This window comes from Zonotrichia albicollis, chromosome 3, assembly GCF_047830755.1.
Source record: "Zonotrichia albicollis isolate bZonAlb1 chromosome 3, bZonAlb1.hap1, whole genome shotgun sequence".
Classification (NCBI taxonomy): Eukaryota; Metazoa; Chordata; class Aves; order Passeriformes; family Passerellidae; genus Zonotrichia; species Zonotrichia albicollis.
In genome coordinates, this window is record NC_133821.1 from 58,643,458 (window position 1) to 58,669,170 (window position 25,713).

At 40.4% G+C, this 25,713-nt stretch overlaps 1 protein-coding gene across 5 annotated transcripts in view; it reads right to left on the reverse strand.

Moving 5' to 3' along the window:
• The window catches only part of LOC102070476 (SAM and SH3 domain-containing protein 1), a 525,772-nt gene that overhangs the window by 66,097 nt on the left and 433,962 nt on the right, over positions 1–25,713 (reverse strand). The window lies entirely within an intron of this gene.

Consider the following 25,713-nt stretch of genomic DNA (forward strand, 5'->3'; position numbering starts at 1 on the left):
AGTGCTGCTTACAGAGAAAGCATTTCAACCTCAGCAACATCCATCCTTCAGTCAGTACAGACAACTTGGGCCAGAGGAATCTGCAAAGAAAGCTGCCACCACTGTTCCAAACAAATCATCTGCAATCACTATCTACAACTATTCACTGGAGAATTAAGAGTACTGCAGCAAAACCTTACAAATTATTCTCTCGCGTAACGTTTTTTCCTTGCTTATTCCTGAAATTGCTTCTGAAGCAGCAACTACAACAGACTTCTTCCCAAGTTCCACTTGAAACTTCAGTCTTTTTCTCCACCACACTTTGGGCCATACTTGACTTCAAGAGGGATGCACAGAACCAGCCTTGTAGAAACAAATGAAGCACAAGTGCAGGGCAGCCTTGCACTCCAAGAGCCACCCATAGTTTTTCAGTGACACTGCGTGTACAAGTAGCACTTGCGCTTTGTTCCAGCAAAACCTGTATAGCTTTGCACTCCCTCATGCACCTTCTTTTTCCACTAATGGCCATGTTTTACTTAAACATGTTAAAGGAGTGCTGTAATCACAGGTAATCAAATTATGGCATTAAAAAGGCCAGCATGCTTTGGATTTTTGTAACTTGTCTTTCAAACAGACATGAAGCAAAACAGAGGCCTCAGCAATGAACAACTGCTTTTGTTCAGAGGTCCATTCAAAACCCTGTCCCTTTGCTATCAGCACTAAACAGTGAACTTATGCAGGCAATCTAGCAGCACAAGAGTCGGCCAAAAGTTACAGCAACGTCCTGATGAAGTAGGCAAAGCCAGGACATTAAGGGAGTGATGCCTTACCTGTACTGCTTCCCATTTTCTTCCCAATCCCAATGTAGAGGAGTGAATAAGTGGCTGTGTGGGGCCTAATTTCCAGCTTGGTTTAAGCCACAATAGTCCTTCTTGGTGCCCAGCATGGGTCTTGCAGAGTTCAAGATAACAACAGGTTTGACTGGAATGTGCTAGATTGAATGTATAGCTGTAATTGCTGATTAGCTATTAATTGGCAGGTGCTTGTCAGGAGCCTTGCTTGCCTGACTGTACATGGGAGTCCAGTGCTCATTAGTGGCTGGTTTTTGCCCTCCCTGCTGCTGCGCTGCTTTATCAGCTGGCTGTGCTGTGCCTGGGAGCACTGTGATAAAGCAGCAGGGATGTGCCGGGCTGGCAGTGCCCAGGGACTCGCTGTGTGTCCGTCCTGCTGGCCTGGGCTGGCTGGGGCTGTGCTGGGAACTGCACTCCAAGGGACCCATGGATGGCTCCACGTGGGAGCAGCTGGATGTGTGTCAGTCAGGACAATCTGGAAGTGGCTGTGGCTGCGTCAGTGCAGCAGCAGCAGGAACCTCTGAAGGGACGGAGGCCCAGGGATAAGGCTGTGCTGCTGCTGCAGGTGGATACTGACACATCAGTGCCTGTGGATAAATCCATGCTGGAGCACCTGAAAGTGTTTGGCCATGGATAATCCCACATGAGAGCAGGTGCTCCCCTGGAAGGACTACAGCCATGGGTAAAGCCATGACAGAGCAGGTTTATTCCTGAAGGGGCTGTGGCTGTGGGTAAGGCCACAGTGGAGCAGGTGGTGCCTGCTGTGGACAGGCCCATGGCACAGCAGCGATACCCGCAAAGTGACCATGGCTCAGAGATAAAGGCTCTGCCTGGAGCAGGCACAGCCATATGGGACTGCAGTCTGTGGATAAACCCTAGGCAGGCTGAGAGCAAGAGAATGTTCAATGTTATGGTCTGGCTTAAAGGGACAAGGGGCAGAGATTTTAATGAATATAGGTTTAAATCACTGTACCCCATGATTTGGGTTGCATGTCAGAGGAATGGCTACAGCAGGACCATACAACACTGGAGGACAAGTTTTACAAAAGAGCAGTTTCAAGGGTAGCAGCAAACCAATTTGAACTGGCTTTAGTGCCCAAAAATTCCACACACCATACCACCGCTCCTGTCCTCAAAAAACTCAGGGGACATTTATGGATGTTTTACAGGCATAGTCCATAGGCTAGGGGAAATAAGATCTATGTTTTGTATCAAGGGATTAGAAGGGGGTGGCAAATAATGAGCATGTGTTGGATAGTGCGGTACCTGAGAATGATGTAAATGGTAATGAATGAAGAGTGGAGAATGTGCTGGTTTTGGCTGGGATAGAGTTAATTTTCCTCACAGTGGCTAGTATAGGGCTCTGTTTTAGATTTGTGCTGGAGACAGTGTTGATAATTCAGGAACATTTTTGCCATGGCTGAGCTGTGCTTACACAGAGTTAAGGCCTTTTCTGCCTCTCACCAGCAAACAGACTGGGATGCACAAGAAATTGGAATGGGACATATGGCATCATGCTCAACATACACAGCTGGGGGAAGGAGGAGGAAGAGGGTGGGGGACACTAGGAGTGATGGCATTTGTCTTCCCAAGTCACTGTTACAGATGATGGAGCCCCGCTTTCCTGGCTGAACACCTGCCCGTGGAAAGGAGTGAAAGAATTCCTTGGTTTGCGTGCACAGCTTATGCTTTACCTGTTAAACTGTCTTTATCTCAACCCATTAATCTTTTCACTTTTACTCCTCTGATTGGCTCCCCCATCTAACCAGGACAGGGGAGTGAGTGGCTGTGCTGGGTTTAATTGCCAGCTGGGGTTAAACCACAACACATTGAAGGGCAGCAAGAGCAAGCAAGCTCCACATTAAGCCCAGTTAATTTAAGGTCAATATAAAGGTCATCTGTTACTGTCATGCTACAGAAACCTGGGGCTTCATCATGACTCCCACTTCATGTAACTAAGTCTTTGCAATAATCTTCTGCGTGCATTGAACAGAAACAGACAAAAAACCAATCCATTAAAAACCAGAAGGAAAAAATAAATAATATGGGCAATGACATAACAAAGCACAAGACTAGAAGTGACCAAAAAAAATGTTGAAAGCTGGGGAATTTGTAGGAAGAGAAAGACCAAAGCAGACTGTACACTGTTATCCTCAAGGTAAGCAGTGTCGAGCCTGACCTCATCCTGGAGATGGACAAAATACCTGTAATAAAACATGATCAGCAAAACCATAACCAGCTGCACAAAACCTACAAAGACAAAGGCAGCACCAAAGGTACAAAATAAAAATAAAACTCACAAAAAACTAGTACATGAGACCCACAAGTCCAGAAACCTTGGTGCCTCTCAACATTGCAGTACCACTGTGAGCAACAATTTGCGATTTCAATCTAAACCAAATGGCAGTCAGACCTTTAGACTGGGAAAAAGCTACTGAAGACAAACCACTTCAGTTAATAATTTGCTGCTAAGCAGTTTCAGTTCTGCTTTGTCACTGCTGCAATCCCAGGGAGCAAGCTCACTGCGAGCCGCCTGCCTGCAACAAACCAAGGCTTTGCTGCGGGAAGGGAGCGTGCTCGGTCCTGTCTCCTCTTCCCTCCAGCAAATGTAAATTACGAATGCAAAGCTCCACGAACAAATCACCAAACACCCTGTCTTTGCCAACGTCTTTGTGTAAGCAGTATGACTCAGTTTGCTGGTAGGCATTCCAACTAAATTAATTTACCATGGTATGGAAAACCTGAGAGAAGTAAAACTTAAGCTGTACAAACACCTGCAAGAGTTTCTAAATGCCTGGGCTTTTGCAGCCAAGACCTGCTTGTTTGGGCAGGTGCTGCCACAGTTATCAGAGTATACACGATACAAATTCCTCTGCTCAACTGTCTTCAGCAGGGAAAGCAGCCCAGACTCCTTGGAAATAAATCGGCTCTAATCAGGACAGCAACAAAATGTCTTGACCAAAAGCTTCTTTTTTTTTTTTTTTTTCCCTTTCCTCTTCATACCTTAGGGGGTTTTCTTCCAGGTTATAGCCCTAACAGGGTTTCATTACAACATCTTGAGGCTCTATTAGTGCATAAATTCCTTTGTAAGTTTTTATTGTTTCAGATCCAGTTTTAACACAAACTTCTCCTCAACAATACTATCTCTTATTCAAGGTTGTGTGCAGTCTGTGAATAAAAGCATGCCAATGGATACAGAATTGAGTTGTCAATTACACAAGGTTTTGTTAAAAACAAGTGAAATAAAAATAGTACATTAGTAAATGTAGCTGAAACTACAGAACAATATCCCATATACTACACTAGACTTTCACATACACCAACAGGTCCCTCTAATCGAATAGGAATTAGATTAAATATACTGCAACGTGCTCAGTATGCTACTCACTTCTATGAAGAAACTATGGGTTTATGCAGCTCCACTGACTTTCAAAGCAGAAAGAGACACACTGAAGTCCATCAGCATGAATTTTTATTCCCTGTCTCATCTGCACTTCATTTCACTTACCCTGATAATTCTTACATATATATATATTTAATATAATATTTCAGAGAAATTGAGGGGTTAGGGAACAAAGTATTTAAGCACACACCTGGCAACAGTACTGGTATGTTTAAACCTCTGCATGTTTTTGCATGCTTTACTGCATGAAATCCTGATCACACAGGACAGTACTAGCAGTAAGACAAGTTAGTAGATAATACAGATACCTTGTACAGGATTGCAGCTCCTGTAGAAACTGCAGGAGCTTATTTCATAGTGCATAAGCTGTCAACTTGGATAACAACTATCCAAGCCTTTAGAGGACATATCTTTCTGAATTTGGAAAATGAGTAAATCACTTGCTGTCCCAGCATATCCAGAGGCCGCTTTTTATCAGTGCATCACATCACAAAAGGAAAGAAGACAAGAGGGTGGAAACTGGTCAGTGCTTAGAAAGAGTGGGGGCTGCAGCAATGATAGAGAGATTACCTGAAGCCTGTTTCATAACTCAACATTCCGTATAAATTAATGGAAATCCTAACACCCAGGTATACCCCTTATGCATTGAAATTGCACAAGGGCTCCTATAACTGCAAAAGTGGATTCAACAGAATTCCTTAGATATCAAAAATCTACTGGTACTCTGCACTTTTGAAAACAAACTCCAAGTCTTCATGAAATCGTAAAGTCAAAATCTGATTAATTTCTGATTTGAAGCAATGCTTCTTTCTAGTGTTTCCCTGTCCCTCAGAAGTACTCAATTCTAGCTTCTTTAAAATAATCCATGGTGAAAATATAAACTATAACAGAGCCTGTTTTCATATCATATATATGATATCACATATAGCTCACTATGACTTTAAAAAAGGCCAAAATGTAAATAAGGTGATAGAATTGATTTACCATGATCTTTATCTTTAAACTTTTTAAACAGTAACCAATTTGCCTCCCAGCTCTCAGCTTGAGTCAGACACTGTTAATTACACAAACTCAATTATTAGCCTTTCATATTAACACTTCTGTTTCCTCACACCTTTGCTATCCTTCAGATCTAATTAAGCACCAACTCTTTACAGCACAATGCTTCCCACTGAATGGATTCTCACAACTCCTCTGCATCTGCCCTCCCTTGACAAGGCCTTGAAACACCTACAAGGATTCAAAATGCTGCTGCTGCTGTTTAGGTATTAAAATGTGAGATTATTTCAGTGGATCTCAGTCCCTTTGCTGGCTGTGCAAGACATCTACTGTAAAAAGTGTTCTTCATGGTCTCTGCCTGTTTGCCACTAAATTAATCTGTTTTCTTTGCACGTCCTTGGCTTCTCTAACACTGGCAAACACTTGTCTTTTACACCATTCCTTTCTATCACTTCAAGTCTCAGTAGTAGAGGACAAAAAGACATTTTGAAGTTTACTGCAAAAAAGAAATGTACGAGATGATCAGAATGAAAAAATGAATGAATTATTTGCTTTACTATCTTGAAAATCAGTTTCTTGGTAGCTCTAAATATGACTTTAATTGTTATTTTCAACAAAATCAAAAATAATGAAACTTTTGGCTAGCACTCTGTATAAAATAGGATGAGTTACAGAAAGACCACTGCAGTTTTAGGGGCTGGCATGCAAAGCTAATTTGAGCCCATTTATCTTTCCAACTGTTTCTCCCATCTCTCCAATTCCAGATACACTACAAAGTGATAAATTTTGATGTCCTCCACACTATGAAAAGGGAAAGTAAAAGTCTTCAGAGAGAAAAAAATTTCCCCTGAAGTTTTCTTCTGCATATTTTGCACTTTGCATTGCCTCAAGGTAAATATTTGCCTTTTAAAGCTGTTTTATTATACACTGTCCTTGTCTCTGTAGAACTTGCTCCCAAGGGATTTTTTCCACAGCTACACATGTAAGAGACAGGATTTATGCGGTGACCGTGAAACACACATTACACTGCTATTCCCAGGAAGGGAAAACTAATCCCAAACCTGCTCAGTCTTAAGACTATACCTGCCACCAGGACAGCCACTGGGCTCACATCTGGGGTTGTTCAGCCTGGAGAAAAGGAGACTCAGGGGTGACCTTATCACTCTCTTCAGCTTCCTGAAGGGTGGCTGTGGTGAGCTGGGGGTCGGTCTCTTTCTCCGGGCAACAACAGACAGAACAAGAGGACACAGTCTCAAGCTGCGCCAAGGGAGATACAGGCTAGAATTAAGGAGGAAGTATTTTACAGAAAGAGTGGTCAAATACTGGAATCATCTACCCAGGGAGGTGGTAGAGTCACCATCCCTCAAAGAGTTTAAAAAAAGACTGGATGTGGCACTTGGTGCCATGATCTAGTTGAGGTGTTAGAACATGGGTTGGACTCGATGATCTTAAAAGGTCTCTTCCAACCTAGAATTTCTGTGATTCTGTGATCTGTCATACTGCTTTGAATCCTGTCATTGGTACTGCTGAGGAGCAGATCAGCACCTAGGCAGTAAAAACTGGTCTGAGTATGGTGTGATGGCCAGAAGAGAACTAGGCACAAAGCCCAGACAGACAGGAGATGGCTTCAGGAGATGGCGTTCCTTGAGAGGAAACAGCTGGAGACAAAATCAGCAGCAAGTGCAGTGCTGATGCATCCAAATTAAACTCCACATTATTCAGACTGCTGTGGTCTTCCAGTGGACAGCAAGGCGTTCCTACTTCTTGCCATAAACTAGCTCAGAGCAGTGCTGACTGACTCAGTTCATCCAGCAAACCCATAAAGAAAGACTTCTCTCTGCTATTTTTATATGCTCTGGCTGCAAACAATCTGAACAAGGCCCGCCAGGATTTAGGAGCCTGAATGACCCACACTATGACGTAACAGAAAGTAAAACACAGATCTTACTTGTGCCTGTTCTACCTTGAATTGCCAAAAATCATTTGTAACATGCCTCCTACAGTGCCCAAAGAAAAGAATGAGAATACTTTGTTAAAAGATAAAAAGGGTCCTCTTGGGGAATGAACCCAAGTGAAAAACCCAAACCCGCCATAAAACACAGCACCAAAACTACATCGAAACTCTCACTTTCTGTGAATGGCACTCTCAAAACAGCAAGAAGGACATCTAGATAAAAAAAATATTCAGTCCCTCTTCTAGTTCTGCTACTGGCTTTCTTTATTATTTCAGGAAGTTACTAAATCCTTTGTGACTCAATATATTTGCCTGAAAACAAGAATTCTGACCTACTGTATTTCACAGCTTTGTCAGAGCTGCCAACACATTCAGAAAAGACATATGGAGGTGTAAGTAACTGGAGTCACAGCTTACATCTCCTTCCCTTGGTGTCCTGCATTTGCAGCAGAGGAGAGGACTCTGCTGCAGCAACTCCCTCCTTACCAAAACCAGCCTTGAAAGCCACTGGTGAGATGATTACTGAGAAAGTAACCACAAAACTCTCTGTGATTGTGTCCCACTCAGTACCAGACAAACCTCTCTCCATAATTCTTAGAGGGATGCATACTTGGTGTTTCTACTTGCGTATTTTCATTAGACTAGATTTTAATTAGACCTGGTGACTAAAGGCAGGAGTAGTTATCTCTAGTGGTCTGAGAAAGCAGAAGGAGACAACACAGACAGAAAGGAGCTATTTTGCAACTAGTCTTTATGAAAGCAAAGTGGGCAGAAGCCCCAAGATAAAGTCATGTTGAATAGGTTAAATAGTTCACCCTGCCTTATGCAATTGCATGGCTACTCTCAGGTCCTTGACTTTTACAGTAAATAACCATCTTGAAACCTAAATGGGAGAAAACAAGAGTACAACTGTTTTTTAAATAACATTCTAAAGTCCCTGAATACTAATTTTGCTCAATTTGCTCTGCTTTATTAAAAGAGTGTTTGCCAAACTGAGATAACATCTCTTACTGTTATAATTTTTAATCAGTGCAGCAATTCGTGATTTACTCTTTCTCAGCTCTGGATGTGATTCTGGATACACACTCACAAGCAGCCCTGTACACTTCATGGACTGTGACAATACCTCAAACATGCAAAAATCTCAACTGAATTATCTAACTTAATTTTCATCCTTAAGCTTCCTGTGTTTTGAAAAAAAGCCATTTAGTAATTGTGCTCTGAAAGCAGACTTTGCGGAGAATGTGTCAGCAGTTAGCACTGTGCCCCTAATTAAACCAATATATTTATGGTCTCCATAAATTCCCTCTGCAGCTTCTATATGTCAATTTCCTGGTATACACAAATGTTTTCAAATTATCAGCACTGCCTTGCTGACTGTTTAAGATAAGGCCCTCATCTAGCCATGCAAAGGAGACTTAGGCTCTGTCACACATTAATGAGAAAAGGGAACCATTCACAGAGAGCTTTCTGCTCCTCCAGAAAAAACTCTGCTGACTGCATAAAAATGTTGCCTTTTGTATATTAATTAAAGCAATAACATCATGAATATACATTTCTTTTCCTTCTTCTGACCTAGCATCTCTTAAACAGCATATCCGTAATTTTTGCTGCAACTCCTTCAAATGCTAATTTAGGTTCCTTTGGTTAAGTGAAGTGCTGCTTTCTACACTTGAGAATGCAGAAAACACATATAATGAATGTCCTGAAATTTTAATCAACTTTGGAGAAGGAACATTGCTACAATTCAACATTTGCAGGCTTAGTTTATTTTCCTGCAATTTTGAGAAAATTTGTCTTGGCAAATGAAAATCCAGGAGTGGTCAACAGCAAACTGTCAAAAAAATGGGGAAACCAAAAGCAGCAGAACATCCTGTATGGCAAACACCAGGGACACCTGGTTGCTGTGTCATTCTTCAGTGTCACTGAAGAAACATCATTTGTCATTTGTCAAACCCAGTCAATTCCACTGTTTCATACCCAATCAAGGAAATGATCTTTGTCAGTACATCAAAGCCTAATACTTCCATTACTTAACATTTGAACACCTCCGTTAAACTATCTGTAAAATGGACATTTTAGCATTCAATGCACAGGCGCAAATCATATGTAACAATCTGTCTGCCTACAAAGCAACAGCACAACACCAAGACAAAACTATAAAGTCTGCCCTCTTCAAAGCATAAACCACTACCTCAAAATGTGTTTGCAGAAAGAGATGTCGTGATGACGAAGGACAGAAGCTATCTTACATGACATGTCCTTACACTTCTAAAATGACTTTTACAGACAAATCAAATGAGCACAGCAGAAATCTGCCTTCCTGCATGGTTTTAAACTTTTGACGGAGAACAGTATTTTCCAGAGGAAAGGAACGGGGGCGTTGGTGGGGAAATCTGAAACTAATTTCAGCAGGAGTTTGTGAATAGGGTATTCTTTCATATTAATGAAAACCAGATCATAAAATAGTCTGTGAGCTAAGAAACTGGCAGACAATATATTAAATATACAAAACCACGCATATGATAAATTTATATGTATTTATGTATATAAATAATTACATAAAACTGTATTAAAAACAATAGAGTTTTCCCCATCGTAAGATATGTTCAGGATATTGTTTTTTAATAATAAAAAATAAGTCAGAATTCTAAAATGCAGTTCCACAGAACAACAGAATGTCTGACAAGGGAAGATAAGCCACACAAATATTTTGTATCACAAAGCTATTGCAGAATGTAAATCTGTGCAATATAGTTTGTCATTTGATTTCAAAGTCATCAGGCACAGGAAGAATGCAACTGTGTTTAGTTTACAAACACTTCAGGAAAATTTCAAAGCATATACAAAACACGAAGTATTATTATTATTACATAAAATTGAGAATAAAATAAACCACTTCATTTTTTCAGGTCAATTATTTTGAAAGGAAGGTTGGATAACAGTTGTCTTATAACCTGAGTTGACTTCCTAATTTTCAAGCAATAAATAAGGCCTTCAGAGTTCAAGATCAAGTAATCAATTACTAAATTTATGAAAGGCTCTACTACAAAAAAAAAATCAATAAATAGTGACAAAAAAGGCATTATGAATAAAACAACTTCATAATACTGGTAACTCCACTTGAGAGGATGGCAAAATTTTCTACATAGCAAGTACATGCCTAATCAATCCATGTAATATAATTTGCATTGAACAAACTATTTAGCATTTTGCATGTGACCTCTGTGATGAGCCAGGTTGAGTTATCTTCCATCTTTGTGCAAGGTCACATGAAAATACAGGGTGGTCTCTGGACCCTCCACTCTTACAGACTGTCCCTTTCCTGCAAATATCCACAGCAGGATATGCTTTTCAGAAGGAGCTGAAAAAACCCTCCTCCATCAGTGAAGAGGTAATGGGACTGGGCAACTAAAAATTCATTCTTGTCAAAGCTAGTGAAATTTATATTAATATATACCTATTGGTTCACACATAGATATTAGATCAATAAATATATGCTTGATCTCTGGTGAAAGATTAAATGAGAAAGGTGCCTGCTTCTGTTACTGAGACGCACAGGGCTGGAAGGTACTGACATTACCCATTAGAGAGACAAAGGTTGTTTTCCTTTAAGGCTCCATACTAAAGAAATAAACATGTCAATCCACCACCACTTCCAGGGAAACAACTGAAAAAGCAGGTTATTCTGGCCTAATGTTTGGGAATCAGATGCTGTGTAATACTGAAAACTGGAAGGTACTGCATTTAAACCAGAATTGCCCAGACAAAGACATTCAGGGTGAGGAACATCTGGGGAGCTAAGAGGTTTGCTAAAAAGGATGCAGGGATTACAGTGAATCATAAGGTAAGCACAAGGCTTCACGGCAGGTTGTTGTGTAAAGAACCACCATTGTATTACAGATATTATGAATGCTAAAATAGTTTGCCTAGGGAGACAGTGGAATTAACATGCTGGAACAGTTTAAAGGCAGGTCTGATCAACATCTGTTAAGGATGATAAGGACAGCTGAATCTATCTTGGGGCAAAGGAGGCACTAGGTGATTTCTCAAAATTATACAACAAAGCCAAGGCAAAAACCATGAAATACAACAGTACTTAAAACAAAATAGGTTCAGTAACACACCTTCAACCACAACAAAAAAAATTCAGATATTGTTGAATTTGTGTTTCACTTCTGGTTTACACATTTCACACATAACTACAGAGAGAATTTCCACTCCTCCTTTTGCAATAACTGGAAATTTTATCCCAGAGCAGGTGATGCAAACTTAATCTGGTGTAGCTGAGATGCAGACTGCTTATGGTGATGTCTAATCCAAAGCTGTAAGCAGAGAAGTTAAATAAACAGCTTCACTTTTCGTTTATTCTGTGTTTCAAGGGACATTTTACATGTGGACTACCATCAACTCTCTAGTCTCCAAGGGATTGAATTTGCATAGATTTCTGATCTTTGCTATTCTTTCTATTGCTATTCTGCAGAAGTAGCATAGCTGGTAGTACAAAATCACTGCTCTCCAAGAGGTAACAACATCCAAGCCAGGCACACAAATGCAGGAAAGAATAAGGAAAGGACAAAAAGTAGGGTGTAGAAGGTGCGCAGGGAAAATAAAATGATGCATGTGGGACAAAGTGAATGGAGAAGGGGTGCTGTGAGGACTTTTACTCCAAGAAAATCTTGTGAAGCTTTGAAAAGATGCTTGGGTAGAGTAAAATAAGGAAGGCAGGGGGGCATAGGCTGAGCTACTAAGGAGTGGGATGCAAGGGGAAGATGACAGAAATGAGAACAGCCTGGAGAACAAACGTGGTGTCATGGAAGGAGAGTCAGTAGAGAAGAAACAGAGGGTGCTCCATAACTTCACGTCTCCTGTAACAAGGCACTACAGAGGCAATATCTGAGCTCTCACTGAGGGCTAAATGTGATTAATCTAGAACAATGTGCTGCCTCCTCAGGTATTTTATCCTCTATCTTCTCTGGGAATGAGGCTGACAAATCTAGCACTGCTGATCAAAGCCTTTCATCTGCCACTTAGCTGCCCTGACACAGCAGTGAAAATAAAAGTCTTATGCTCAAACGCAGAGATAAATAATCCACAACATACCCCATTTGGAAAATACCTTGCCACTCAACATAACTGCATGTGTGTTGATCTGAAGCTGCTGGTAAGAGAAAGCGTACAAACACTGATACGCTTGTTTTTCAAAAAATGTCTTGCTTTTGCATAGCCCCTTTCTGCAGGCTTATAAATTCTTTCTCAAAAGAATTTCCAGTGTTCTGAAGGTAATGAACAAGGATAAGAAACAGGTCTGACTTCTGTAAGTCTTGCTCACCTGTCCAGTCCTGACATGAGCAACAGCAAGTAAAACCAGGATAAGCAGTGTGATTTGTGCCAAATAAAGTTAATTTTCTTAGTATGATGCATAAGAGGACTTTTTGCACACTCTTACTATAGATAGTGAACTCTACCAAAGCCAGAGACATGGACAATCAATAGATTCCTAAAAAAAATCTAATAGGCTACTCTTAATAAAAGGAGGTATTAAAATTACATTAAATACTCATGGGTTGTACTTGTTCACAAGTAGTCTTCATTTTGTTTTCATTCCACTGTTCAGACAGCTTAAACAGCAAATAATGTAAGACATCCTTTTATATTTCCAAATCTCCTTTGGTGTTTCTGTTTGGTGTGAAGTGAAAAAAAATGTGCCATTTCCCTCTAGTTAGAAAGGTGAGACAAAACACAGCCCATTTTGTACCATTCCATTTTGGGTGGGTTTGGGCTATGAATAAACTATGTGCTACAGGGTCAGCATTTCTGTGTTATAAATGTCCCATTATGTAATGTATTACCATGATAGGATATGCATTTATATGGAAAAGGAAACAGATAAACACTGCCACCAGATTTTTAGGATTACTCATTGACAAAATATCTCTCCCTGGAAGTAAATGAAAGTTGCTAACTTTCAAGGTGTTTCTGAGGTAAGAGATCAATTACAAGGAATTGCATTAGCAGTAGGAACTAGAATGGCACTGTCTAATGTATAAGATTAAATTCAGATTATTTTTTTTCTTAAGATGGAAATTGTTAGGCCTCAGTTCGTGGCAAACTTGTGATCTCATACAGAAAATATTCCTGTTTTCAAGACTGATAGAGGGTGACAAGGACTGTGGTCATAAAATGATAAAGGGAAATAGGTGTAACAAAAAATACAAGAAAACATGTCCCAGAGATCATGAAAAAGATGCAAGACCACTAGCTTTTTAAGAGAGTCCCTAAGTTTATAGGTAGAGATTTGAAAAGTGCTGTGATAATCTCTAAAAAAAGCTTTCATACTTGAAGAGCTGCTACTGTGCAATCAAAAACAGCCTTTCAAAGGAATAATCTCACAGTATGTCAATGATAATGAATTATAAAACATTCTTCAGTGCCAGGAGGACCTCAAGATTCAACAGAGAAGAGTTAAAAAAGTCATTTATGTGAAAAGCTGAAAGGAAACAACATAAACCCAATGGTTATGTCTTGCCTTAACTATAGCCCTTTTACTGTCAACAAAGGCTACTACAGAATAATGCCTGTTTTAGAAATCCAAGTAGTTTCAATCAGAAGAATCTCAATGGATCACTAAGAAGAGAAAATCAATTGTGTTCTTACTATTTAGGGAAAACAATAATATTTCCTGTTGCATGTAGCATGGATATAGAGTGTTTCCCACCATACTTTGCTATTCTTCCCATGAAAGCGACTTTTGGAAAAATGCCCATTTCCAACCTCATTGCAGACCTCAGATGTTCAGTATCACTCACTCAGATAAAACATCTTCTGGCTTTCTTCTCCATTTGCTGACCAAACTATGGTCAGGAAGATATTTCTATTTTTGTAATTTTAAAGAACAGAAGAAAGGTATTTAGGATGCAAATTCTAGGGATGGCCATTTCCTTCCACTGCTCGAAATGAAGCTATAATAGATATCTTCTGTATTCTTAGTTTTTTTCACTAAACTTCTGCAGTTCATTCTTAAACATTGACAGTTTTAATTCCTTCTGTCATTTTGTGAAGCTGAACTAAGACAGGGCTAACTTCAATTTTATTCTTTTGCCCCTAAGTGTTTTCAGGTATATAAAACACTCAAAAAACCCCAACTGTCCAACCATGACATGACTTTCTTTTTCAATTCTTTCATTTCTTTTTTCTCATTAGTTTCATCTTGGAGCTTACAAAGTTCCAGAGCAACCTATTGTAGTGGCAGTCAGAACCTTGACTGTTGCTCAACCACTTCTCCTACAGTACCTATAATGAAAAGGTCAAAACTGTTATTCCAAATCTCCTCCTTTGACCTTGTGCCTTATCAAAGCAAGCCTCATTATGGCCAGTGACCATGATAGATTGACAGAAAAAGAGTGCACTGGTGTGTAAAGACATTTCTGCCAAGAACTGACTACCATTCTAGCTCTAATTTTTAACAGCTTGTAACATTTTTTGGTGCCTTGAAATGACAAGTTGTGCTGTGAAACTGTGGAGATTTGTTTAATTGTTATTTATTATTATAAATTATGTTGCACTATTACAATATTCTGGTCCATGCAGACAGTTCAGGTCTCACACAAGCACAAACATCTTGCTGCCCTGAGACATTTTCTGCCCTTTGCAGCCACAAGAGTGCATCACTTGTTCTTCTTTACTCCACCTTAGTTTTCTAGTGACCTATTCACCCAGCCTTCTAACACTTCACTCCTTACCCTTGTAAGCAAGCAATGACCAAATCTCCTTGTTTCCACTTCTTTCACCTGAGAAATGCAGAGAGGTCCCAGCTCCTGGGGCACCTGGTCCTGATGCTCTTGGACTCCCTGCCCCAAAGTTGAGGCTTCTTCCTTGAGCACACATCATCTCCTGTGCCTCAAAAAGCCCCAAATCCAAACAAAACCTACAAGAGTGGAAAAGCTGAGCAAGAAGCTCTGAAGAAGGCAAGTCCAACTGCCAAAATTCACATTCAGCTTTCTTTCCTCCGAATGTCCTTTCCTATCTTCAGACCAAAATTTCAGCTACAAAACTTGATGACTACTTAGCTTCTGTAGAAACCGTTTACCCTAGCCAAAATGTAAAACACTGAAAATAATGTATTTATCTACATGTTTTTAACAAAGTATGTTCCATGTCTAAATACACCCTGTCATTCAGTCATGGAAAGCTTCATGAAATACTTCATATTTCCATGTTACCAAATAAAAGGGTAGAGTTGATGCAATTCTTGGTGTTATTCCCTATCCACTGTTTAAAGAAAATTTGAAGAACATTAACATTTCTTAGCAAATTAAGATGACTGCTACATAAATCTGTATATATTTCAAGAGCAAATGTGTGAGTTTACAGATACCACCTGCAATCCAATAGCCACAAGAAAATTAACCCACTAGGACTAAACATAACTCAGCTCAAAGGAGGAAAACCAAACAAAATTACCAAATCTGTCAAAACACTTATCCAGCCTAGCATTAAGCTAGTCTTGCTTTTAACTTGAGAGGCTACTCAAAGAAAAAAAGATCACAGGAGAGAACTTTTCTGCTATTGTCTATCCTACAAACAAAACATTATCCAAAATAATTATGGAGTAAAAAATAGCAATAAAGAAAAAGAAATTTGAATTTTGCTAGAGGGTCAGCATCTTAGTTCCTTTTTAGACTATCATTCTGATGTGAAGTAACCAAAATATATGAAATAATTTAAAATATGCAAATGTAATTATATTACTATTTATTTTCTATAAAAGTGTATAATATAAAAATATAAAAGGTGTCAAAAAGCCTTGGGCTAAGATTCACATTCCTACTTCCATTCATGTTCAACCATGTTTAAAATACCTTAATTTTTTAACCTGCAAGTGCAAAAGCAAAGATTCACAAACTTTGTCAGGATGCCTACCTGGAAGATGAGATGTTGCTATTCCCATTGCTACACCAGGAATTGTTTACATATGTGAACAGGGTTGATTAACAGATAACGTTAAGACAGAATATTAAATTGCAGAGTACTGTGCTTCAAGATAAGAGATAAGAGTTCAGGTTTCCTCAGGCAGAGGGAAGAACCAAACTTTGCTTTTTTACAGCAGTGGATCAAACCACCACCTCCTACTACTTTGCACGCCATGCCCTTCATTTCTCATGCTTTCCCACAGGTGCTCAAAATGAAATATCTCATTTAGGGTTTAATAAGAGCATTTTTTCCAGTCCTCACCAATTGACATTATGCCAGTGAAATTAACACATTGAAGAAATCAGGAATCTCTTCCACAGCACCTCTGCATTTCTGTTCCCACTGCCGTATGTCAGATGATTATTTCAAGTACAGGCAGGATGGTAGGAATGAGAGATGGTGGCAGTCAGCTACTGACCAGGAGAGCTAGACTCTTCATCAGACCTCTACATGCCAGCTGCAAAGGGAAGGTGCCAGACCAGGAACACACTAAAGAGTGTGGCACAGTTTTGAAGTACGTCTTGCTTTCTTGAAGTGTGGTGTAATGGACTGGATTTGAGGCTTGAGCTGCAGGTCAGCCATAGCGCCTGTCACCTGCTGGCTTCAGTGCTTCCCTGGCCAGGAGTTGTTCACAGCTACACTGCTGTGAATTATTAGGTTGTTCTGAGCTTACTCTAAATTTCAGGTTACTCTGTTGTAAATTTAGCTACAGAGGAGGAATTAGGGAATTACACAGGTAAATCTTCATCAGTGGCTGAATCTCAGGGAGGCAAGGCCTAAATAGGGATAATGATCCTAAAATTACCAGCTTCAAAGGAAGCAACAAAGGCTAATTAATGTTTTTCAAGGGTTTTGAGGGTGGAAAGTGCTACACAAAGGAGAAATAAAACTATTTGGTGAGCTTCTGTGTGGGCTAGCAACTGAAGGCTCCAATTATGCATAGCTTTCAACAGTTAACCACATGAACAAAATAAAGCTACTCTGATGACTGACTTCCTTCTTACTTCTCATTTGTGTGACTTTCAGCACCTGGCATGTGCTTCAAAACTTTAAAATCTCTCTCTTTTTTCAAAATAGATTCCATCCATAGCTTAATCTTTGCTCAGCTACCATGATTCTGAGATTAGCTCAGCTGGTTAAAGCCTGGTGCCCAAAAAAAAAAAAACTTGCCAAGGTTGTGGGATCAATCCCTGTATGGACTGTACACTTAAAAGTTGAATTTGATGATCCTTGTGGATCTCTTTCAACTCAGAAGACTCTGATTCTTTGATCTGTGGACACACCAAGACAGAAAGCTGTCAGAGGCCTGAATTGTGTGCCCCTGGGAAGGGAAGGGGAGATGGACTTTCAAATACTGCTTATCAGCCTATTTTGTCTTAGAGAAACTTACAACGTCTGATTTTTCTTTTGCCATCTTTTTATCGTCTAATTTATCTGGATGTCTCACGAATAAAGCCTTATATGATGAAAAGCTTGTCTATTTTTCCACATCTATAAATACTGATTTATTATGATGCTATTCCTATCATCTTTACAGCCTTAAATGCACCGGGGTACACAATTCTACTGCCACTAGTTTCACATGAATTGTAAACCAAACAATTTTAACTGTGGTCTTATCAGGAACTTCAACAGCAACAGGCAAAAGACACTGACATAAAGTAAAAATTACCAGTCTGTGTTTCATAATGAGCTTATGAATTCCAAATTTTGCTAATCATTTCAAGTCTTTCTTCTTTCATTAGTTTCTAATCCATAACTGATTTTATTCATCATGGCCACAAGCAATGCAAGAAATTAATCCCTCTGATAAGGAACTGAAATGGAATTCTTTTGAACATATTGCCTGTTCATTTTCATATGTATATTTTTACAGGATTATTGCCTTTCCCAACTCTATTTACTTGAAGAACCAAGGAAGCCTTAGCATCAGGGAAAAACTGGATGTAGTAATCCCAGATTACTTTGTTCCCTTATGTAAAATAAAGCTGCAATCTAAACCATTGGGGAAAACCTAAAAACATAAATCAAGAGGGATATGACATATGGAAGTCAGGAAGAGGGATTTCCAGCTGACAGCCATTTCTTTTCATTATTTTGTGGAAAACAGATTGATCATTCAGCAAAGAAATCACGTCTCTTCAAATTGCTTGAGTTCTCCTTCAAACACAAAATTCACAGAGCATCTTGTTTGAAATGGAGCATTTCTCTGTGTGCTTCAAGCGACACTGCTGAAACAGGAAACCTACACAACACTCAGAGAAGATAAAGCATGGAAAGATCAAAGGAGAGTAGCTGTGGAGCACCAGAACCTACATCATGAAGAGCAGGGGCCAGGCCAGCAGCAGAGAAAAAAAGGAACCAGTCCCTTTGAATTCACAGATGGAGGCCTGCCTTCCTCTGGGCTTCTTTGCTGGAAGAGTCTTCTCCTGCTGCAGAGAAACAGATATTGCAAAGCACATCCAGATGTGCACCAATACTCACGATGTGTTTCTCATTCTCCTCACAACATGCTCTTGATTTATTATTGATTAAGACCTGTTTGTTTTCCCTAATGACCTGCAAGGCTCTTCTGGCTCTTACAAGTGAGATTTTTCAGCTAACCTCACGACATCCATCTTGAGCAGTATCCTTACTATTCCTTGAGGACAGACAGTGGTGTTTCCCTACTTGGGGACTTAGAAGAGGCACAAGCAAGTGCTACAGTTAGTTGACATTTGAAGTTGCTGCCAGCTGTCTTCAACACACATAGATGGACTGGCGAGCAGTGGCTGGGGAACCACAGAAGGAGAGCACAGAGAGGCTGCCTGGGGAGTCAAGCTGACACCATGCAAAGACAAAGAGGAGTTATCTTAACAGAAAACCTTACATCTTTTTGGTTCATTCCTCTGTTGGTTTAGCTGCTATCACATCACAAAAGTCTGACACTCTTCTAACACAGCCAATACACATTGCTGTCCTCCCAGAGTAATGCCACTCAGTTGGCTATCTTGGAAATCTAGTAATATGTGAATGTGAAGTTGGGCTGCAGGGCTGCACATCCCATAAACTGTTCACTACAGAGTTTAGGCAGGTTTGAGTTGATTTTGTATGTTAGTTTTGGTTTTTCTGGTTGTTTTGTTGTTGTTTTTTGTTTTTTCTCCCTCAGAGATGCACCTTCTAAATGACAATTTAATTTGCTCTGTTTTTAAACAATTGTATCCATTGCAATGAAATTTACCAGCATGGTGCTGTACATTTCCAGTTTTGCTGTCACTTTTAAATTCTAAAGGGAGAAAGAAAAAAAAATAGATAAAGGGAGCTAAAGTTAGTCAATCAATTACTCCTTCCCTCTAGTCCTCAGGCTCCAATGAGATTAAATCACAGAGTTAATACAAATCCAGTCTGTCAGTTCCACCAGATCTGTGCTGTTCCTGGGATAAAAGAAGAGCACAGTAAGAATATATTCAACTGATCTAAGGTTCAACATAAAATTCCTGCTGTATGCAAAGGGGCAAGAAAATGATTACAAATTATGTTAGAAGATTAAGAATACCTAGACAGTTATGAAACTAAAAAGAATTTCTCCCCTCCACAATTACCAGTCAGACTGCCAGAAGTCAGATATCTTTTCTATTTATGACATAAATATTATTTTGTGTATAACAGCATTACCAGCTCAGAAAAAAAACAAACAAAAACCAATTACCTTTGACAGTCTATTTTTCCTGTAACACTGACATTATCAAAAATATTTCAGAAGACCAGAAGTGCTAAACAAAAGATCTTACTCCAAAAAAGCCAGGGTCCTCCACAAATATGAAAGGAAGATAAGCACCCAAACCATCACAGCTGCAAAGTCCACTGAGTCTCCAGCCTACAAATGAACAGATTTTGCCTAAGGGATTATTCATAAATGGCCTTCCAACAAAAACAGTGGTGAGGCTGCAGGAGGTCATTAGCTTGCAGAAAGTGGAGAGATTTTTACTTAGTCTGCTAGTATTAAGTGAACTAAGAACAGTTTAAGAATGGTATTCATTTTGCTGCATATGGAACAAGCCTTGCTTTGTTTTCATGTTTAATGCTAGCTCTAGATTTAAATGCCTTTGCTGCCTTGGTCTGTGATGTCAGACACTAAAAATAGCATGTCTGTTCCAGAATTTCAATTGTGTTTACCTTTAAAAAGCTCCATTAATGATAAAATGTGATTATGAATTTAAATTATAAATATAAGCCTAAAATACTGAGAGATTGAGACTACACACACAGTAAATCTTCAATTATTATTTTCTAGGTGAATCTACTTTATGTAACTCATACTCAGGCCCAATCCCCCTTATTTCAATCTGTACTGAGTAAAAATAAATCCACAATGATGCTTCAAAGTCCACACCTTCTACTGCTACTTTTTCTCCTGTGTATCTGCCCCATAAGACCTGGAGACTTTCAAAAAAATTAGGAAATCTTATCTGTGTTCTCCAGCTCTTCTGTTTTTTCCTTTTTGTGCTGTAGATACCTTTTAAATTAAACTCAAATGTTGTTTATACTTTGGAGGGCCTCTTACAGCCAGCAAGACAAAACAAAACAGTGGGATCTTATTCCAGTGAGATGCAGAGGTGTCCTCTCAGGACTAATGATAACAGCAGCCAGTACTGAATTTGCAAAGCAGAGGTGATCATTTCATAGCAGGAATAAGCAGTCTATTCTAGGATCCTGAAATATTAATGTATGATGTGAAGAATGGCAGACATGACTAGCGTCAGCTATAGAGGAGACACAGGCACACTCCACAAACACATTCAGCATCCACTCCAGCTTTGGTGGCTAACTCTCTTGAACATTTTTTTAATATACATCAATCACTGACTGCAACTGTTCTGGGTGTTTTAGTGTGCTCCAGCAAAGGCTGGCTAGTTTCTCAAACAGCCTGATGATAATGCCAACCAGTAGTACTATAACAGACAAATGCATCTGTAAAGAGGAAAATTCATTATTATTCTATCACTCAAATTACTAATTACTCTACTTTTCTTCCCCTTTTTCTTGCTGTACATACCATTTATATGAGATGACATTACCTACATGATCAACTCCATCTGTAAACAAACATGGATGTTGAGCATCTCATAAAACCATGCACAGACAAGACTTAGGAAGACTACATTGATGTTGGAAGTAGGACAAGAAGCTTATGATTGTTTTATGTTATTTTGTATTTTCTGGCTTTGCCTGTGTACATGTGCAGGTATTGTAAAAACAGCCAGGATTAGGCAAGGTAATTTTTCCAAATACATTCATTGTACTTTATCACAGTGTACAGAGAGATTTTGAACACTTCCCTTTCTACACAATGAAATTAATTACATGAATGTGGGGGAAAAAAAGTATTCTACTATGCCATTTAGCTTTTCAGTGGCATTAATTTTATACAATTTGCAAGACAAAAGATGGATGCAACTTCTCGGTGCCCCAACTGCAGCTGTCAGAGTCCATCAGAAAACCTCAAGCCATTCTTTGACTTCAAGCTCATCAGCTCCAATACAGACCTCGGCAGCGGCAGTTAGCTGGCTGCTGTCAGTGATAGATGAGACAACAGAATGCAGTTTGCTCTTTCATGGCTAAGTCAATGCTATCCTGCCCTGCCCTGCTGACAGGCAAGACAAAGCTGCTTTTGTCAGCAAGCCATGCAGGTATGACCCCAGAGACACAAAGGAAGCAGGTCATAGAATGGTTTGTGTTGAAACATATCTTGAAGATCATCTCGTTCCAACCTCATTGCAATGGGATTACTCAAAGCCCCATCTGACCTGGCTTTGAACACTTGCAGGGACGGGGCACCCACAACTTTTCTGTTCCAGTATCTCACCCCATCACGACATGCACTTGTAAAAAGCGCCTCTCCAGCTCTCTTGTACCCCCCTTTAGTTACTGGAAGGCTGCAGTGAGATCCCCCTGGAACCTTTTCTTCTCCAGGCGGAATGAACCTAGTTCTCTCACATCTTTCCTGTGCTGGGGACCCCAGAACTGGATGCAGAGCAGAGTGGAAGGGAACAATCACCTCCCTTGACCTCCTGGCCACACCCCTTTTGATGCAGTGCAGGATCTGGTGGGCTTTCTGGGCTGTGAGCACACACTGCAAGTCATGTCAAGTTTTTCATCCACCAACACCATTAAAACCTTATCCCCAGGGCTGCTCTTCATTCATTCTCCTCCCAGCCTGTACCTGTGCACAGGATTGCCCCAACACGTTTTCTGGACCTTGCACTTTTTTTGAATGTCATGAGGCTTCACAAGCCAATCTCTCAAGCCTGTCCAGGTAGCCCTGGATGGCATCCCTCTCCTCCAGCGTATTGACCACTCCACTCAGCTTGGAGTCATCAGCAAACTTGCTGAGGGTGCACTTGATACCACTCTCCCTGTCACCAGCAAAGATGTTAAACAGCACCAATCCAAACAGCGCTCCCTAAGGAACACCACTCATCACTGATCTCCATTTGGGTACTGAACCACCAGAGTGTGGCCATCCAGCCACTTCCTTATACACCTGAGCAGTTCATCTGTCTAATTCATGTCTCTCCAATTTAAAGACAAGGATGTCATGTGACCAGTTAGAAAATACCATCCTCACAGAGTCACTTCTCTGGCCACAACTATATTTTAGCAGATGTCCACCTCAATATTACCAGTGATACATTCATTATGGGCCTGAAAATCCACTCTATCTACTCCACCTGCAGTTCTTCCTCAGCCAAAAGCCCACATGGTGTACAGGAATAGGCCAAATGCTAGGAAATGTGGGCAACTCCCATGCTGTTCACAAACATTAGTGTCCAAACCCAAGCACATTCTTCATTACAAAAACATGGGCAAAACTCCAAACACAGAAAGCAGTTATCATGTTTAGAGAGAACTAACAATCCTTGACAGCATTGCCATTTGGAAAAATATTCTGGGTTCAGCTCCATCTGCACCCAGTGTTTTGTTACAAGATATGCTGCTTTCCCAAATAATTTTACCAAGTGATTTTTTTTTTAAATTCAACTTCAGAGCAGGATATCTAGACTGAAATGGCCATGGTGTGATAGGAAAGGCTGGAGAGCTGATTAGAAAGTACAATATACAATCAAGATATCAACACTTGCGCCCAAACAGCTTAAATTATTTCAAAGGGTACAAAAGCAGCAATAAACAGTTCATATTTCTGTCCCTCCAGTGGACGTGCTACAAAGGGCAATCTGGGCGAGCCGGTGCTAAATACATGTTCCTGCCAAAGCTCTGCCAACTCAGGCATGTCTTTGTTATTGCACTGCTCCTCCTGACAGGGCCTCTCTGTGCACGGTTTACAGGACACTTTGACTCCTGGAGTGACCTGCTCTTTCTCTTTGTTCAGAGCATTCAGTAAAAGCAGCAACCTAACCTAACCTTTTATGTTTCTGCTAAGTAATTTTATGCACCCAATACTGCATTTTCATATGGATTCAGTAACCACCACTCCATCAAACCCCTGAAAATCTGCACTAATACTGCATGCATGTCAGCTCTGCTATATTCACTTCACTAAAGAGAGGGAGAAGACCTTTGGGGAGGGGAGGAAGAACTGATACACTGCCCACCTCCAGCTCTGGCACAACCCCACTGTTGGGAAGACAGGATGTAGAGAGAGCACTGCTTTCTTCATCCGTGCTAGAAGAGCAATGTATGGCAGAGCAAGGTCAGCCTAGGCTAACAGACCCACAATACTGGTGCACAATAATTTTGGAGCTGCATATATTTGCTCTCTGGTACATTTTTTTCTTTGTTATCATAGCACATCTGGAATGTGCATTGGGAATTTACCCCAGCACTACTTCCCATTCACTATCCCCAAATGTCTGCCAATACACTGCCTTTCCTCAAGGTGTATAGAGACAAAAAGCACCACAACAAGTGACTCACTCTTCTGCTCATCACACTAAAATCACATTCTGGTCTACTTGGCTATTTCCCCCTCTCTGTATAGCTAAGTCAAGTCTGCCTGTTCATTGATGAGAGCAAGATTCAGCTGCAGTCAGCACTGTTTGGATGCAGTTGTTGGGCAAGTGAGCTAATATCTATAGGCTCATATGTTATCAGCAGAATGGCTATCTTATGTCTAGAAAATGCATTACAGAAGTGACAGATGTAGCAAAAATGGAGCAATAATTTAATTTTCAATTGCATTGTCTTCTCTCTGACCTGGCAGTTCAAGAAGTCATCACTGGACCACTAGAGTAAGCAAACTCAGTATCAGAGAGGCTGAAGAGGAATCTCCAGGCTGTTTTGCACACAGCCACTTTCTCTGACTACAGCTTCTCTGGAACAGAATGAATCACTTGATGGTCTGTTTTTGGTTAGCTCATGTCTATTTAAACCAGCATGAAGATCTGCACCTTTGATGTGAGTTAATTTAGCTCACATGGCTTTTTCCAGCCTGGCTTCTGCAGCTTCAGAAGTGAGGGGAGCCAAATTAGGCCCATCTGTCTATGGAAGGGGTCCTCTCCTGCCATAAGGCACACTCCATTACCCAGCACAGGAGCTGCCTTCCAAGAGCACCAGGAAAGGGGGTTTCATTGCTGCCAACAGCCACCGAGAATACCAGGCCTGCCAGGTGTGGGGGTTTTCATGAGAATCACAGTTCTGTGCCATCACTTCTCTGCACAGAAGCCTTAAGGGTCTGTCTACAAAAGAATTTCCTGCAATAGCTTTTTGTTTAACCCTTGGAACTTCTTGGGCAGCAAGAGATCTGCAAAAACATTTGCTTTTTTTTTTTCTATGTAAAAATAAAGAAGAAACTAACAAACTTCAGTGGGGCAGAAGATGACTCCCTGCCTTGATTCTGCTGCCATTAATTGTGTAACTGAAGTTTGTAGTCTCTACAAACTCTGGAAGCCTCTCAGTTGGTATCCTGGAATCCCAAAAAGAAAGAAAGTAGCCTTAAATAATCCACATCATCAGCTGTTACCAAGGCACTCTCAAGGACTTTTGCACATGCCCAGCAAGAAGAGTTGGGAGATTCAGCTCCAAACTGTCAGAAAAGACAGTTTCAAGATGATCTACTGGTATCTGTGGGGAGGTTATCAAAAAGGCATGTTTCATGAGAACAACAGACAACAGTATAAATTGCTATGGGGAGGATCTCACAACACATTATTTAAAAAGAGAAGTTCACTATGAAGATAGCAAAGCAGTATTAACAGGTTTCTCAGAGACAGTGCAGCATCTGCATCCCTGGAGGTCTTCAAACTCTATGAGAAAGCCCTGAGCAACTTGGTTTGAATTCAGTGTTGACACTGCTTTGAGCTGAATGCTGGATTAGGGACCTCCTGAGGTCCCATCCATCATGAAAAGCTCTGTGACCCCGCATCATCTGCTACAGGTTCTATAAACTAATGGAAAGAGCTGGCAGAACTGCTTACATTTGGGAGCCTGGAACCAGTATTTGCACCCTGGACTTTTGAGAAGCCCCTCTTTACACTTTGTACAGCGCAACTGAAAACCTCACAGTTTCACTGTGCTCACACTGGGATCATCTTGGAGCAAGGAAACAATGCTTTCAT